This window comes from Lissotriton helveticus, chromosome 3_1 (genome assembly GCF_964261635.1).
Source record: "Lissotriton helveticus chromosome 3_1, aLisHel1.1, whole genome shotgun sequence".
In the NCBI taxonomy this organism is placed as follows: domain Eukaryota; kingdom Metazoa; phylum Chordata; class Amphibia; order Caudata; family Salamandridae; genus Lissotriton; species Lissotriton helveticus.
This window is the reverse complement of record NC_136061.1, coordinates 1,359,855,368-1,359,870,204: the sequence shown is the minus strand read 5'-3', so window position 1 is coordinate 1,359,870,204 and position 14,837 is coordinate 1,359,855,368. Positions and strand designations below refer to the sequence as shown.

Here is a 14,837-nt window from a genome sequence, read left to right as displayed (position 1 = left end):
AAATGAGGAGATTCTAGAGTCATCCCTGAAAGATTGTGCAAGTGGCTCAATGTATATGTTAAAAAGTAAAGGGGATAGAGGGCACCCCTGTCTTGTTCCCCTGGTAATCAGAAAAGGCTGGGTACATACACCATTGACCATAATACTTGCTCTAGGATTTGCGTATAGGAGTCCAATTGATCTCCGAAAATTTGGACCGAGTGCGAATTTCTTCATGGTCTCATCTAAGTATGACCAGTTTACTCGATCGAACGCTTTAGTAGCGTCGAGGGTCATAATGGCCAAAGGAAGAGAGAATGTAGAGGCTATATCCACTGCTCCAATTAGGTCGTAGGTAAGATCTGAAAGTTGTCGACCCCTTATGAAGCCCTTTTGGTCGGTGTGGATTATTGAGCAAGCCTCACGCCCTAGCCTGTTTGCCAACACAGCTGCAAAGAGCTTATAATCGCTATTTAAAAGCGAGATCGGCCTATATGAGCCGCACTTGGTTGGGTCTTTTCCGGGTTTCGGGATCAGGACAATAGTCGCCTCGCCCCAGGATTTAGGAGGGGTCACCCCGTTTATTAAGATGTCATTAAAAAGCCTTGTAAGGACCGGAACTATTTCGGGTGCTAAGACACGCAATAGTTCCCCTGGGAGACCATCCGGGCCAGTTGCCTTACCCCTCTTCGCCTTATTAATACTTTCCCTCACTTCTTCCTCTGAGATAGGCCTATCTAGACGATCACTTTGTTCAGAGCTAAGAGTGGGTAGACTAATCTTCTCCAGCCATCTGGATTTTGATGTCGGGTCCCCCAAGGTCTCTTCCTTATATATTCGCTGGAAAAACTCCAGAAATGCTTCTCCAATATCTTTGGTGGATGATCTTTCAAATGTCTCTCCCTCTACCGTTATATGTTTTATATGTTTTTTTGCCTGCTCAGATTTAATTTTCCAAGCAAGAAGCTTGCCCGCGGATTCACCGTATTCAAAGTTGGAGAGCTTACTTGCTTCCCATCTCCGTGCGACCCTCTCCTGGAGGATATTATCCAGCTTCTCTTTTAGGTCTTTACGTTGTACTTGTTCCCTGTTGGTTCCATATCCGGAGCCGATACGTTGGTCCAGTAATGCTATATCTCTTTCGATATTGGCGATCTTAGCCCTATATATTTTCCCTCGATAAGAGGCCCTGTTAGTTATGTAACCTCGCAAATAGGCCTTGTAGGACTCCCATACTGTATTTAACTGGGTAGAGTTTAAATTAGTGTCCATAAAAAATTTGGTTTCTTGGATGAGGAGGTCGATTTCTTCATCTTCTAAAAGAATCGTACGATCAAATGACCATAATGCCTGAGAAGATTGCTGGGCCAATTGTAGGGAGAAAAATATAGCGGAGTGATCTGATAAGTGTGAGGGCAGGTATGTTAGATCCTTTAGGGGGTCCCTTAAAGAGTAGCTGAAAAGAGCGTAGTCAATTCTCGACTTGTGGTTGTATTTATAGTTATGATATGATACGCCGAGAGTCTCTCCAGCCCTCTCCCTCCATGGATCCGCCAATCCGAGCGCCGACATAACATCCCCCAGTACCTGCCTTGATTTCTTGTAGGTTAATGCCTTTGAATTGGGGGATTTATCTAACTTTGGGTTAAGTACCAAATTGAAGTCTCCCATCCAAATAATTGGACCATGAGTTGTTAGTAGATGGTTCTGGATTTTATTCAGATACGAGGGATCGTCCTGATTGGGACCATAGTAACCAACCAAGTTGTATGTATTGCCCTCAAGACTAACTTTAGCGCATAGCCACCTCCCACTAAGGTCCTCCTCATAGGCGAGAATCTGGGCTCTTATTTGTTTTTTAAAGATAATTAATATACCACGAATATTCGCATTGTGGTTAGTGCAAATAAAACAGTCTACCCATCTGATTTTGCTCAACATATCCCTCACTTCATGTTGAAGAAGATGTGTTTCTTGGATGACAATGACCTGTGCCGGAGAGTCCCTCAGATATTGTAATATTCTATATCTCCTGCTCTTAACACGCAGGCCATTGACATTCCAAGACAAAAATGTTATTCCCATCAGCTGTTATCCATGCCCTTACCCCAGCTCATTAAAGAATTACATCTCCCGATGTGGGTCGAGCAGGGTATACATATACTTGCTAAGAATTGTGTGTTCGAAACGGTGAATTGGCAGTGAGGATAATTTATAGTTTTGCCCCTTCCCCCCCCCCCCCCTTCCCCTCCCTGGAAAACCCCCCCTTAGTTAATCTGGACGTTGGTGCCAGATTTGTCCCCTTAAGGAGCATCCCTTGCCCAGGTATATTACATATATATAGTATAGCCCGGCATAATTAGATAGTTTTTTTTTTTTTATTTATTTATTTATTTATTTTGTCCCTTTTTTTTTTTTTTTTTTTTCCTTCTCCCTTTTTTAAGGGAAGCCGTCATATTTATATTTAGGAGAGTGATAAAACAATAAGTGGGTAGTTATCACCTATTTTTTACCAGATCAGAGATGGAACTCTAATAGTGTTTCCTTTTTATTTGTTTTTATATATATATTAACAGAGCCTGCCGTGCAGGTGAAACGGGTCTCTCGTGTCTCCAGGTTGAGGGTGACCTGACCCATTAAAGAAGCCATATTTTTACAGCCTCGTGTCCGAGTCTACCTAGTAGGTTAGTTCTGAGGAGGCAGGATTGATTGTTCACATATATATCTATGTGTACACACATACTTACACAAACATTCATATATTTTGCTTTCCCCTCTCTTTTTTTTTTTTTTTTTTTTTTTTTCTTCCTCCCTTCTCCTTTCCTCTCCTTTTCTCTTCCCCCTCCCTTCTTTTTTTTCCCTTTTTCTCCTTTAACTCTAGACACCCTCTGTGAAAAAAAAAAAAAAAAACACACTCTCCCCCAACCATACCTTGTTCTTTTTTTTTTTTCCTTTTCCCTTCCCCCTTTCCTTTCTTTCCCTTTTTTTTTTTCCTTTTCCCCTTCCTTTCTTCCCTTTTATTTTCCCTTTTGTGTGCTCCCCTTTTTTCCTTTAATCATATATATATATATATACATATATATATACACATACATATATATATACCATCATTTTATTTATTTATTTTTTTTTTTTCCCTTCCCCTTTTTTCCTTTTTTTTTTTCACCCTTATTTCCCTGCCTCCATATCATATATCTCTGTATCTCTGTATCTTAGTGTCTCCTTACTATCTACCACTAGATGTTATTCTGTTGATGAACACTGATAGATGACAGAAGTTCATCTGCCTCCAAAGGGGAATGGATGTTATGCATTTTATTGTTATACATGACCCTTAGGAAAGCAGGGAACCTCATCTGGACAGTGGCTCCGAGGGCCCTAAACTTCTCCATTTTCTGACCTAACTCCCATTGTCTATCAAGAGTGGTTTTGTGCATTTGAGAATGCAAGAAATTCTTAGAACAGACTATGATGTTTTATTTGAAGGAAAACATATTATTGTTTTTGGAGATCTTCTGCAGTTGACTCCAGTGAAAGGACAACCTGTGTTCAAAAAGCTCACGCATGAAGATACCAGGAAGTGCCTAGGAAGCATTGGAAACGTTAATATATGGTTAAACTTCAAATATGCAGAACTGCTTCAAAATATCCGGCAGGCAAAGGATGAAGATTATAAAAATATTTTACAAGATGTAAGAGTTGGAAAAATAAGTCAGCAAGGGAAAGAAGCTTTACATGGACGGTTAATTTCAAATTTGTACCCAAATGAAAACATTCTTCCAGAGAATATTTTTAAGAAAATTAACGAGAAGAAATCTGCCATATGTTTGATGCCAACTCTGATAGAATGTTCCATGTTCAACAACAAAATGTTAAATTTAGAAAATGAAGAGATAGTGAAACTGGAAGCTACAGATAAAATAGAGCATATGGGAGCAACAATTGTTTTATCTGAAAATTTGAAGTCAAAATTGGATTAATTAGAGAAGACTATATCTAAAACTGCTGGTTTTGAAAAGACTCTGAATGTGTGTTTGAATTGTCGTATCATTTTGAGAAGGAATTTAAATGTTGAAAGAGGTCTGGTAAATGGAGCAATGGGTCATGTTGTTGGTTTTGTGAATTACAAGAATAGAGATGAAATTGAAGTTTTAAAAATTAAATTTGATGGCATTGATGAAATAGAACAAATTTGTCGTTGTTCAGCTAGATTTTTGCTCGTGAAAGACTTATATGTTCGTCGAAAACAGTTTCCTGTTTGTTTGGCATATGCAGTGACAATTCATAAATCTCAAGGTTTAAGTGTAGATAGTGCTTTGTTGAACATTGGAAGTTCTGTGTTTAAAGAGGGTATGGCATATGTGGCATTATCACGAGTCAGAACTTTATCAGGATTGTACTTGATTGAGTGTGATGAAACAAAGATTTGTGCTGATTGTGTTAAAGAATACAATAGGCTAAGAAGAGAGTATGCTCCACATTTGCCTCAATATCCTCTGATTGAAAAACGTGTGGTAGGCCGAAAAAGAAGAAATGAGATTAATTGCAGTGAGGTATCAGCAAAAAGGCAAAAAGTAGATAAAAGTGTAATTGTAAAGAGAAAGAAAAAGGATTCTGTGGAAGATGTTGTTGGATTTCAGTTTGAAAACAGTTCTGGTGTCAACTGCTATGCTAATGTAGTAGTTAATGTTGTTTTTTTCTTCAAAATTTACAAAAACAGATTGTCGAAAATCAGGAACAAACATTGTGCGGTTTACGGAATTCTGTGTTAGAGAAATGTAGTAGTGATAGAGCAAAAATAGAAAGTGTTTCAGAAATTAGAAATCTTGTAGACATATGTTCGGGTCAAAATCAATTTTCACAGATAATTCAGCAGGATTGTCAGGAATTTTTAATGTATATGTTTGATGTATTGGAAGATGAAGGAGTAGATATAAAAAATCTTTTTAATCTTTCTTATCAATGGCAACATGACTGTGATAACTGTGCTTCATCAAGTACTACTAGAATAGACTCTGTAAGATTTATATATTTGACTTTACCAGACTGCAAATCAGTGCCTTTTAACAATCTAGTTAAAGCAGCGGATCACAATATGGTGTGTACCCAATGTAAGTCTACAATGCTGTCCACATTATTTCTACAAAATTATGGTTACTATGTCATTTTAATATTCCAACGATGTAGACCTGATGGAACTAAATTGACAACTTCTATTAAAAATTTCGTGGCATCTCAGTTATCAATTTCAGGAAGAACCTTTGCAACTGTAGCTATTTTTTTTCATGATGGTCCTTCTACAACATCAGGGCATTACACATGCTATTTAAAAACTTCTAAAGGTTGGACCCAATGTAACAACACTCATTTGACTTTCAAACAACGTTTGCCTTTTGGCTTTATAAATTCATACCTAGTGTTTTTACAGCCAAAATTTAGGTAAAAGTAATTGGCCTATGAAGACGGGAGCAGTTAATAAAGTTTATTTTGCTGTTTAAAAATATATTGTGAGTAAAAGTGATCTAGGCAATATAAAAAATTGACTTGTCATATAGGTACTGTAAGTGGATCTCATAGTAATTGATATTAGTTTTATACAAAATGATGAACATGAGTGAGTCAGAGATGGTTTTGCAAATACTTAAATATTGTGAAAATGTTGTAGAGCCTTTCTTTCAGAACGTCGGGAAAAAGGTCATTTCAGAGTGCCTTAGAATTAATTTGAAAATATACTCATACATCTGACACTATTTGGCCAAATGGAAAGGTGCAGGAATGAGTAAAGAGTCATGCCTGAAACAAAGGAGTGTATGAAAATATTCGAAATATTTCAGATGTTCTTGGAGCTTTTCTTATAGAAAGTCGATGAAATGGATTTTTAAGTGAACAGCCAAGTACTTTGCAATGAGAAAAGGACCTCCATGATACAGTATTTGGCGTCAAGGAAAAGTAAGCCAATCTAAGATTAGCATACATTTGTCATTTGTCAGTATTTACGTTTTTTTTTAAAACACAATCTTTTAGATTGTGTTTTTTTTTCCCGCTGTCTTATGATGAGTATAATCACTGTTTAAAGTGAAATTCAATATATTCCGAGAACAGCAATAATAAACTATGTAACATGTTGTAGAAGTTATGGTGGCCCACATGCATCAAGCATTTTTGTAGTCGCAAATGGTGCGATTCCTTAAAATCGGCCGTTTGCGAATGCAAAAGTGCTTTTTGGGATGCATGAAGCAATTTTAGAATTCGTAACATGTTTGCGAGTTCTAAAATTGCGGGTGCTTTTAAGAAGTCGCAGATGTGCGATTTCTTAAAAGCAATCATTTAAAACTGTAAATTCGCAATTAGGGTGCCAAATTTACCGAGTGGTTGAACCACTCGGTAAATTTGGAAAAAGTGTTTAAAATGCTTAAAATGTTTTTTTTTCAACATTCATGTTTCACACACACATGTCCTTAGGACATGTGTGTGTGAAACATGATGTGAAAAATACATTTCAGGGGTGCATGGGGGGGTCCTTTGGACCCCCCCCTGCACCCATGAAATTTTCAAAGTGCCACTCGCAATTCCCATTGACTCCTATGGGCCTTTTGGCCCATAGGAATCAATGGGAATTGCGAAAATTAACTTAAGAATTCGGTATTCATTTGGGATTCGGTAAAAATTGCGATTTTTACCGAATCACAAATGAATACCGAAAATAATGATGCATAGCATTTTGCACTTCTTAATTTGCGATTCCTTATTTTTCGCAAATTAGGAAGTGCAAAATGTCACAATGATGCATGTGGGCCTTTATACTTTGGATTGTGTAAATTAAATTGTATTCCCATTCTCTGACACTTACTTTCCTTTTTCCATCCTGTTTCAGCTCTTTTTACTCACTTATAATGTCTTTCTCTCACTCTCTGTAACCCCCGTTCCTTTACTCCACTTCTTTGACAACCTCTCATTCTTATTTCAACTGTGTGCATCTCCTCTCTCCCTTGCATAACTTTTCAGCTTTCAGTCTCTGTGCTTTATTTCCCTTTTCCGTATTTTCCTCCTTTTCTCTTTTAGTAATTCCTGTTTACTCACTCAGCAGTATTATTGCACTCTATCACTATAAATCACCCACTCTCCCTCGCTTATCTTTGTTTGCTCCTTAATTTTGACCTCTTCTCTCTATTTTTCGTTCACTACTTCTATGTCCTCAGTGCCTCACTCTACTTGTGTTATGTTCACTTCTGTTTATCTACCTTCTATCACTTCTTTCACAACAACTTCACTGCTCCTTTCTCATCGTTCTTCATCTCATTTCTTTTACTCTGGTTCCATTACTATCTCTCATTTCCTTTCTTTCAATGTCCTTCTCTTTACTTTCATCACCAAATTATTTTCTCTCTGTACCACTGTTTTAGTCGTCTTCTCCTCTCTTTCCTTCTTTTTGCTCCCTTACTCATTTCTTTTTCTCACTCATTGTACTCCACCTCACTCAGTTTTTCTCTTAGTGTGTCTACGTACTAACTTTCTCAGTCCATTTCCCTCAATCGTTGTATGTTATCCTCTCTCCTTTCATCCTTTCTCTCTATGACTGTTCTTCACTTACTCTCAGTTATCTTCTACTCCTCATTCTTCTAAATGCATACTTAATTAGACTGTTTTCTGTCTCAGTCAATATCTTTTTACTTACTTTTGTTTCCTGATTTAGTTTTGGTAACTCACATTGTTTTAGTATCTTTCTTACCTTCAGTTCATTTCTCTGTTCTTCTCTCTCTTTGTCAGTGAATCTGTATGCCTTACTGTTTGTAATTTGCTCTCCTTCTATTTCTTTTTCTCTCTTTTTGTCCTTTTACCTTACTTTATTTCCCTTTCTGTGTTCTTCACTCTAATTTTATTTCTAAATAGAGTGTTATGATTTTTAACCTCTTCATTTGTATCCTTCCATTTAAAATACATATTTTACTAATTATAACTTTTTTTTCTTCTCTTTCACAGATACAAAGTGTAGTTAAAAAAATTATTGAAAGTTACATTTATAATATGGTAAGTATGACTAAAAAAATGTAGTTTGTCATCACCCTTTGCTTTAAGGTCACTAACATTTTCTCAATCAACCTCACTCCTGTGTCTTTACTCTGCATTCCTCACTTATTCTTATTCTCCATGTTTACTCCCCTTTCCCTATTCCCCTCTCATATTCAACTTCTTTCAATCCCTATTTTTTACTTCACTTACCCTCTGTTCCCTTCTTTTGCTTTTTCACTCATTATCTATTTCTTAATTATTTACCTTACTCCTACACACACCTCATCCCCCTCCCAACACATACACACACCTCTAACATGCACCCCACACACACATCACACACACACCTCATACACACAAAGAATCCTTCCACACACACTCCTCAAACACATACACACATTCCATACACACACATACATCGAATACATTTACACCCCACACTCATACACTCTTCATACATATTTCACACACCCTCACCTCCACCCACACCGAAACACCCCACACAGCCACACCCACAGACACATCTTACACACCCACACCCCAACCTACTCCCATTGACTCCCTATAAGTCACACACACTGCATTACTTATCTTTCTTTGCTGTTTTACTCAAGACCATTCATTTACTGTTTCCTTTAGTCTCTTTCTCCTCTCTTTGTAACTTCCCATGTCTTATCCTAATTCAATTTCCACCCCTCTTTACTTATACTACGTGGTCTTTTCTCACCATCTCTCACCGTTCTTTATTTATCCTGGTTCCGCCACTACCCTTCATTCTCCATTTTTTACTGTCCTTTCTTTTTCTTTTAACAGCCAGTCACTATCTCTACTTTAGTGTTCTTCCTCTCTGTTCTTTTCTTTCGCTCCTTTAGTCATTTCACTTTTCTCACTTTCATCCAATTACACCTTCTCTATTTTTTACTATGTAATAAACAATCCCTCTGTGTTCATCCTGCAGCTCTTTTTCCAGGGCCGGACTGGCTACCGGGCAGTTGTGTGTGCTGCCGAGCAGAGGGGTCATTTCGTTGATGGGGACCTGTGTGTGCAAAGCGAAATTCGTTTTGCTTTTTTTATTACAAAGCGCACGCAGGTCCCCATCAACGAAATGAGCTCACACCACGGAGAAATCCTCCCCCTGCTCGGCAGCACACACAACTGCCCGGTAGCCAGTCCGGCCCTGAATGGGTTTCAGTAGTGAAAATGAATGGTTGTACATAGGACCTGTGTTCTGTTCCTAAAATGGTAATTGAAAAACGATTTTAGTGCAAATCCATGGCTTTAACATTTTTAAAAAGGAAAAAATAGAGTGTGCTTATTTACATAAAAATATTTGAATCTTTTACAAACATGTTATCTGTTTTACCTCAGATTGGGAAGCAGACTGAGTTTCTTTGCTGTTGGCTTGTTTCATTTTTATGGGAAAAGTTTGGTAGGAATGTTTGCAAGAGGTAGGAAATGTATTTGGTAAAATTGTGAGTTTTCAATACTGAAATGGAATGCTTTTAAAGGACACCTTTAAGCAATTGATGGCACTTTTTCCTCAAACTGCCTTGGTATATTCCAATATATGCCAAAGACAGAAATGGAAGTGGTTCAACCAATTTTGTCCACAATTTGAGAAAGCACGGAAACATGTGAATAAATCTGTTTCTGCTTACATGAGAGACTATGGAATGGGCTCAATATACAACAACAACTTGCGTTACAACATGCAAGATATCTACAGAGGTGATGGTGTGCACTTCTATTGATTATTAAAATTAATTATTTTTTCTTAACTTCAAAAGCCTGATCAACAATCTTCTCTACACTTTTCTTTTTCCTATAAAAAGCAGCTCTCTGTTTATGTTATGTTATGTTATGTTATGTTATGTTATTTGGATTTTTTAAGCGCACAGCTGCCCCAGCTAAGGGGCGTCCCGGCGCTATATCTGGAAAAGGTAACATAACTAACAACACAGAAAAGTAGGGAGTGATTAATAAGACAGAGGAAAGAAATGAGTTTTGACAGCTTTTCTGAAAGCAAAAAGGTCATCCAAAGAGCGAATGTAGGCAGGAAGTGCGTTCCATAGTTTAGAGGCTAAGACCGTAAACGATCGGCCACCCAATCTACATTTTTGAAAACGGGGGACAAGTGCCAAATTTTGGCCGGCAGAACGAAGGCTGCGCAAAGGGGTATACAAAGACAAAAGGCGCTGAAGAATGATAGGGGTGTCAGATTTAAGAATTTTGAACGCAAAGCAGAGGGCCTTGAACTCTATGCGCCTGATTACTGGCAGCCAGTGCAGATTGAAGATTGTGCTACGGGCTGAGCAGAAGCGCGGCAGGCCCACCAGGGCCCTAGCTGCCGCATTCTGCACCCGTTGAAGTCGCAGGACTTCCGCCTGGTTGGCGCCCAAGAACAGTGAGCTCGCGTAATCGAGCCTCGATAGTACGCTAGCTTGGATCACCATCTGGCAGGTGGGGGCATCAAAAAATTTGAGGATAGGCCTCAAGCCACGCAGAATGCCGAAGCACATGGATGCCACCTTCTTAGTGTGGAACGAGAAGGTTAGTTTGGAATCCAACCAGACGCCAAGATTTTTGAGTTCAGAGACAGGTTTTGGGGGAGGTCCCAGCTCCTTAGGCCACCAGCTAGCACCCCACAGATCAGGATGTTTCCCCAGCACCATCACCTCAGTTTTGAGGGCGTTGAGTTGTAAACAGTTGGCCGTAAGCCAACTAGCAATGGCCCTCAAACCATCCGCAAAGTTCGATGCCAGTTGGTCAGAGTCCCCATTAAGAGCCACCGCCAACTGGGTATCATCGGCGTATGATACCATAGTGAGACCCCAACTCTTCGCAACCTCCGCCAAAGGTTGAACGTAGAGGTTGAAGAGAGTGGGGCTCAACGCCGAGCCTTGCGGGACTCCTTGAGTGATAGCGTGGGGCTTGGATCTGAACGGTGGCACTACAACCTGAAAGGATCGTTCCGAAAGGAACGATTGAAACCAATCCAACGCCCTGCCTGAAATACCTGCCTCACTAAGCCTTCGAATAAGAATGGTGTGAGATACAGTGTCAAAGGCGGCACTGAGGTCCAAGAGGACCAGTGCCGCCGTTTGACCTGCATCTAGTACAGAGCGGAGGTGTTCGACCATGAATAGAAGTGCCGTCTCTGTACTATCTCCAGGTCTAAAACCATTCTGTGTAGGATCTAGTAGATGTGCAGATGCCAGATGGTTTGTTAAGATGTTATTCACATGGGCCTCTGTAATCTTTGCTACCCAGGGAAGGAGGGAGATGGGTCGATAACTCTCCGGCTTCAACGGATCCAATCCAGGCTTCTTTATGATGGGCATGACACAGGCAGCCTTCCAACTAGGTGGAACTGAACCGATGGCAAGGGATTGCTCCACCAGATGGCGGATAGGAGGAAGGCAAAAGGACGCTGAGTCCATAAACTGGGCAGGTCTCAAAGGGTCATCCGGTGAGCCAGACTTGACCTTGGCCGCTAGGAGATTAAACTCCTGCTCCGATGGTATAGAGAGAGAGTCCAAGCACTGAGAAGTACGCAATGTCAAGGTCGTACTGTCAGGGTCAGCTTTGGGAAAAGAGCGATAGATGGCATTTACTTTTTCCACGAAGAAGCTGGCTAACGACTCACAGTGGGCAAGGGAACAGATCTCCGTAATAGGAAGTCTGTTCACTGTGAGCTCCTTCAAGACTTTAAAAACCAGTTTGGACGGGTTAGAACTCGCCTGGAACTCCCGTGCATAGTAGTCAGCTCGGGCCCGGCAGACAGCTCTGTGGTATGTCTTTACCTTGGCCAGGTAGCATACTTTCAGGTCTTTATCATAATTCTTCCTCCATGCTCTTTCGGCTTGTCGGCAGGTAGCTTTAATACACCTGAGTGCCTCCGTGTACCAGGGATTGGGCTGAGAATGTCGATTCCTACTCCAGCCGGCTGGGATTAATACGTCAAGGACTTTAACAATCCAAGCGCAAAAGATGGTATACCCAGTTGCAACGTCATCCGTGTGAGCCAGAGGTGAAGTGATCAGGAGACGATGGAAATCCTCCAATTTGAGCTTTTTCCAGGGCCGCCTGAAAGATGTTTTATCAGGCTTCCCAATAGATTGTGTCACCATTGTGACAGAAAGCTCAATGAGGTAATGATCACTCCATCCCATGGGTCTAGGGGGTGAGACCTCGACCAGTTGAAGGTTTGTAAAGACCGGATCGAGGATATGACCTCCCTCATGGGTCGGATGACGGACCAGTTGGAGTAGCTGTACTGCTTCAAGGTCGTCCAGCAGACCTCTAACCACTGGTATCTCCATGGCATCGAAGTGTATATTAATATCGCCGATGATGGTTATGTTGGAGGAGAACAGAGAAAGAGAGCTTACCAGCTCAGGAAGGGCTTTCCTGAAAACACTGTCACTCCCTGGAGGGCGGTAGATCAAAAGACCTGACAATGTTTGATGCTGACTAAAGCTGATGGAAAAATGGGCACACTCTTTGCCAGCCAAGTCCATAGGCTTCCAGGTGCAAGTAAAGCAAGTTTTAAAAGCCACGGCTATGCCTCCGCCTCTCCCCTTGCGATTTAGTGTATGGATTGCGTAGCTTTTCTAATGTTTTTTAACAAATTTAAAACCACCCTATTGCGAAACCTTCATTTACGAATGTCTCTAAACTGATTCTGCCTTCTATTCCTATACATATTTTTCTCTCCTGCTCCAGTTGTAGAATTCTTTGAGGTTCTCTCCTTCCTTTTCAAATTCACTCTCTCATTTTTTTTTTCTACATGCTGTCTATCATTTTTTTCCGAGCTTTGTTCCTGTTTTTTGAAGTATTTGTTGTGGAAGAGTGCTGTAATTCCGTTGCTCTTTCTGATTTTTCACGGTTGTCTTGTTTTCTTCGCCTTTCTCTTGAAGGCATTTTGACTTACTCCTCAAATCTTGATTTCAATCTGTGTTAAAGAAAAAAATAACACATTATAGATCACTATTACCAAACAACAAAGCAATGACAAAAAGCAAACGGTCTATTCAGGGTTACAAATCAAGTCAAGATTCTCCAGTGGTGCAGAAGAGGTGAGGCCTGCATTGAAGAGTGTAGTGGAAGACAGCTCTGTCCAGAGGTACAAAGTAGATGAGACCTGTGTCTAAGAGTCCAGTAGGGGATAGACTTCATGAACTCTACTCCACTGCACTCTTATACAAAGGCTTCACAACCTATGCTTCCCAGGAAAGACCTCTCTCCCACTACAGTCTTGAACATAGACCTCACTTCCTCTGTCCCTCTGAACATGCCTCACCTCATCTCCACAATCTACTTCCTAATCTCAGGTAAAACAGATGACATGATTGTGAAAAGATCAATTTTTTTTATGTAACCATGCACACACAATTTATTATTTCTAAAAATTGTAAAACACATTAATTTCCACTATAAATGTTTCAGCAGTGTAATGAAAAGCTTATACATTTCACCTTATCTATGTTTTTCAAATTTTATTCAAAACAAAAATTATGAGGCCTAAGCAGGACTGCTCGTGTGATGAAGCCTGTCCAGGGGAGCACAAAACGTGATGCTTCTGTCCAAGAATGCAGTGGACAGGACTAAACTGGAGTAGTGTGCAAAAAAAAGATGAGCCTCATTTATAAAACCCTGTGTCAGTTATGCACTACTGATGTGTCATTTTTTGTGACGCATTGGTGACATAAAGCATATGCCTTGTTGCACCATATTTAAAAAGTGACCTACATGCGTCATTTTTTAAACCTCAGCGCCACATTATACCTCTGTCAGGTGCAAAGTACATAGAGGGGTCATTTCTCCACAAAAAGCCTCGTAATAGTGACGCAGTGAAATCTATGAGATTTCACTGCATCACTTTTAGGACACTATTACATCAAAATATTGCACCTGCCACACAGCAGGCATAAGACTGAAGCAAACGCTTTCACATGCAGCTTTCCCCATGTGATACGATTCTGACACCTAAGCAGCAGTGCAGATGAGATGAACCCTGTCCAGGGGAGCACAAAAGATGAGGCTTGGGTCCAAGGGACAGATTGATGTTGGGAATGCGCCATGTTTGCATCACGCACCTGCGGCGCAGGGCCGGACTGGCTACCGGGCAGTTGTGTGTGCTGCCGAACAGGGGGGTCATTTCGTTGATGGGGACCTGTGTGTGTAAAACGAAATTCGTTTTGCTTTTTTTATTACAAAGCACACGCAGGTCCCCATCAACGAAATGAGCTCACACCACGGAGAAATCCTCCCCCTGCGCGGCAGCACACACAACTGCCCGGTAGCTAGTCCGGCCCTGTCTTTTTCTCTTAATTTGACTGTCTTTGTGTCCTTCCCTCACCCTAACTGCTTCATTAAATTTTTTTATTTATTTTTTTGGGGGGGGCGGGGCGCCCCGGTACGTGTACCCTAAGGACAAAAAATTGACAGAGATCCTTTAAAAATATAGGTTTAATTTTATAAATGTAAGGTAGTTCTGAAAAGTACTTTTTTTAAAATTCTTTTTGTTGTTTTATATATTTTTTATGTTTTTTTAACATTTTGTACTTTTTTTGGCTTTTTAAAACAGTTTTATATTTTTTTTGTATTTTTTATGGGAACAAACAAAGAGAAAGGGAATTGAAAATGGCTCAACTGGAGCAAAAATCAAAAAACAGAAAAAATTACTTTTATTTGGGGCAATTGTGATTGTCACCAGCAAGGACGACGAGCTTCACGCTCTTTTCACCATAGGCGATGAGCTTGCCACATCCAATGCATGTTATTCTAAAATCAGCAAATCGTGGCTGAATGCAAGGCATCGTCTCCATTGATTCTGGTCCCGATTG

The 14,837-nt window shown here is 40.1% G+C and overlaps 1 protein-coding gene across 1 annotated transcript in view; it reads left to right on the top strand.

Annotated features, from left to right (window-relative positions):
- HEPACAM (hepatic and glial cell adhesion molecule) overlaps window positions 1-14,837 on the top strand; it is a 1,802,890-nt gene that overhangs the window by 647,534 nt on the left and 1,140,519 nt on the right. The gene's annotated exons all lie outside the window — the stretch shown is intronic.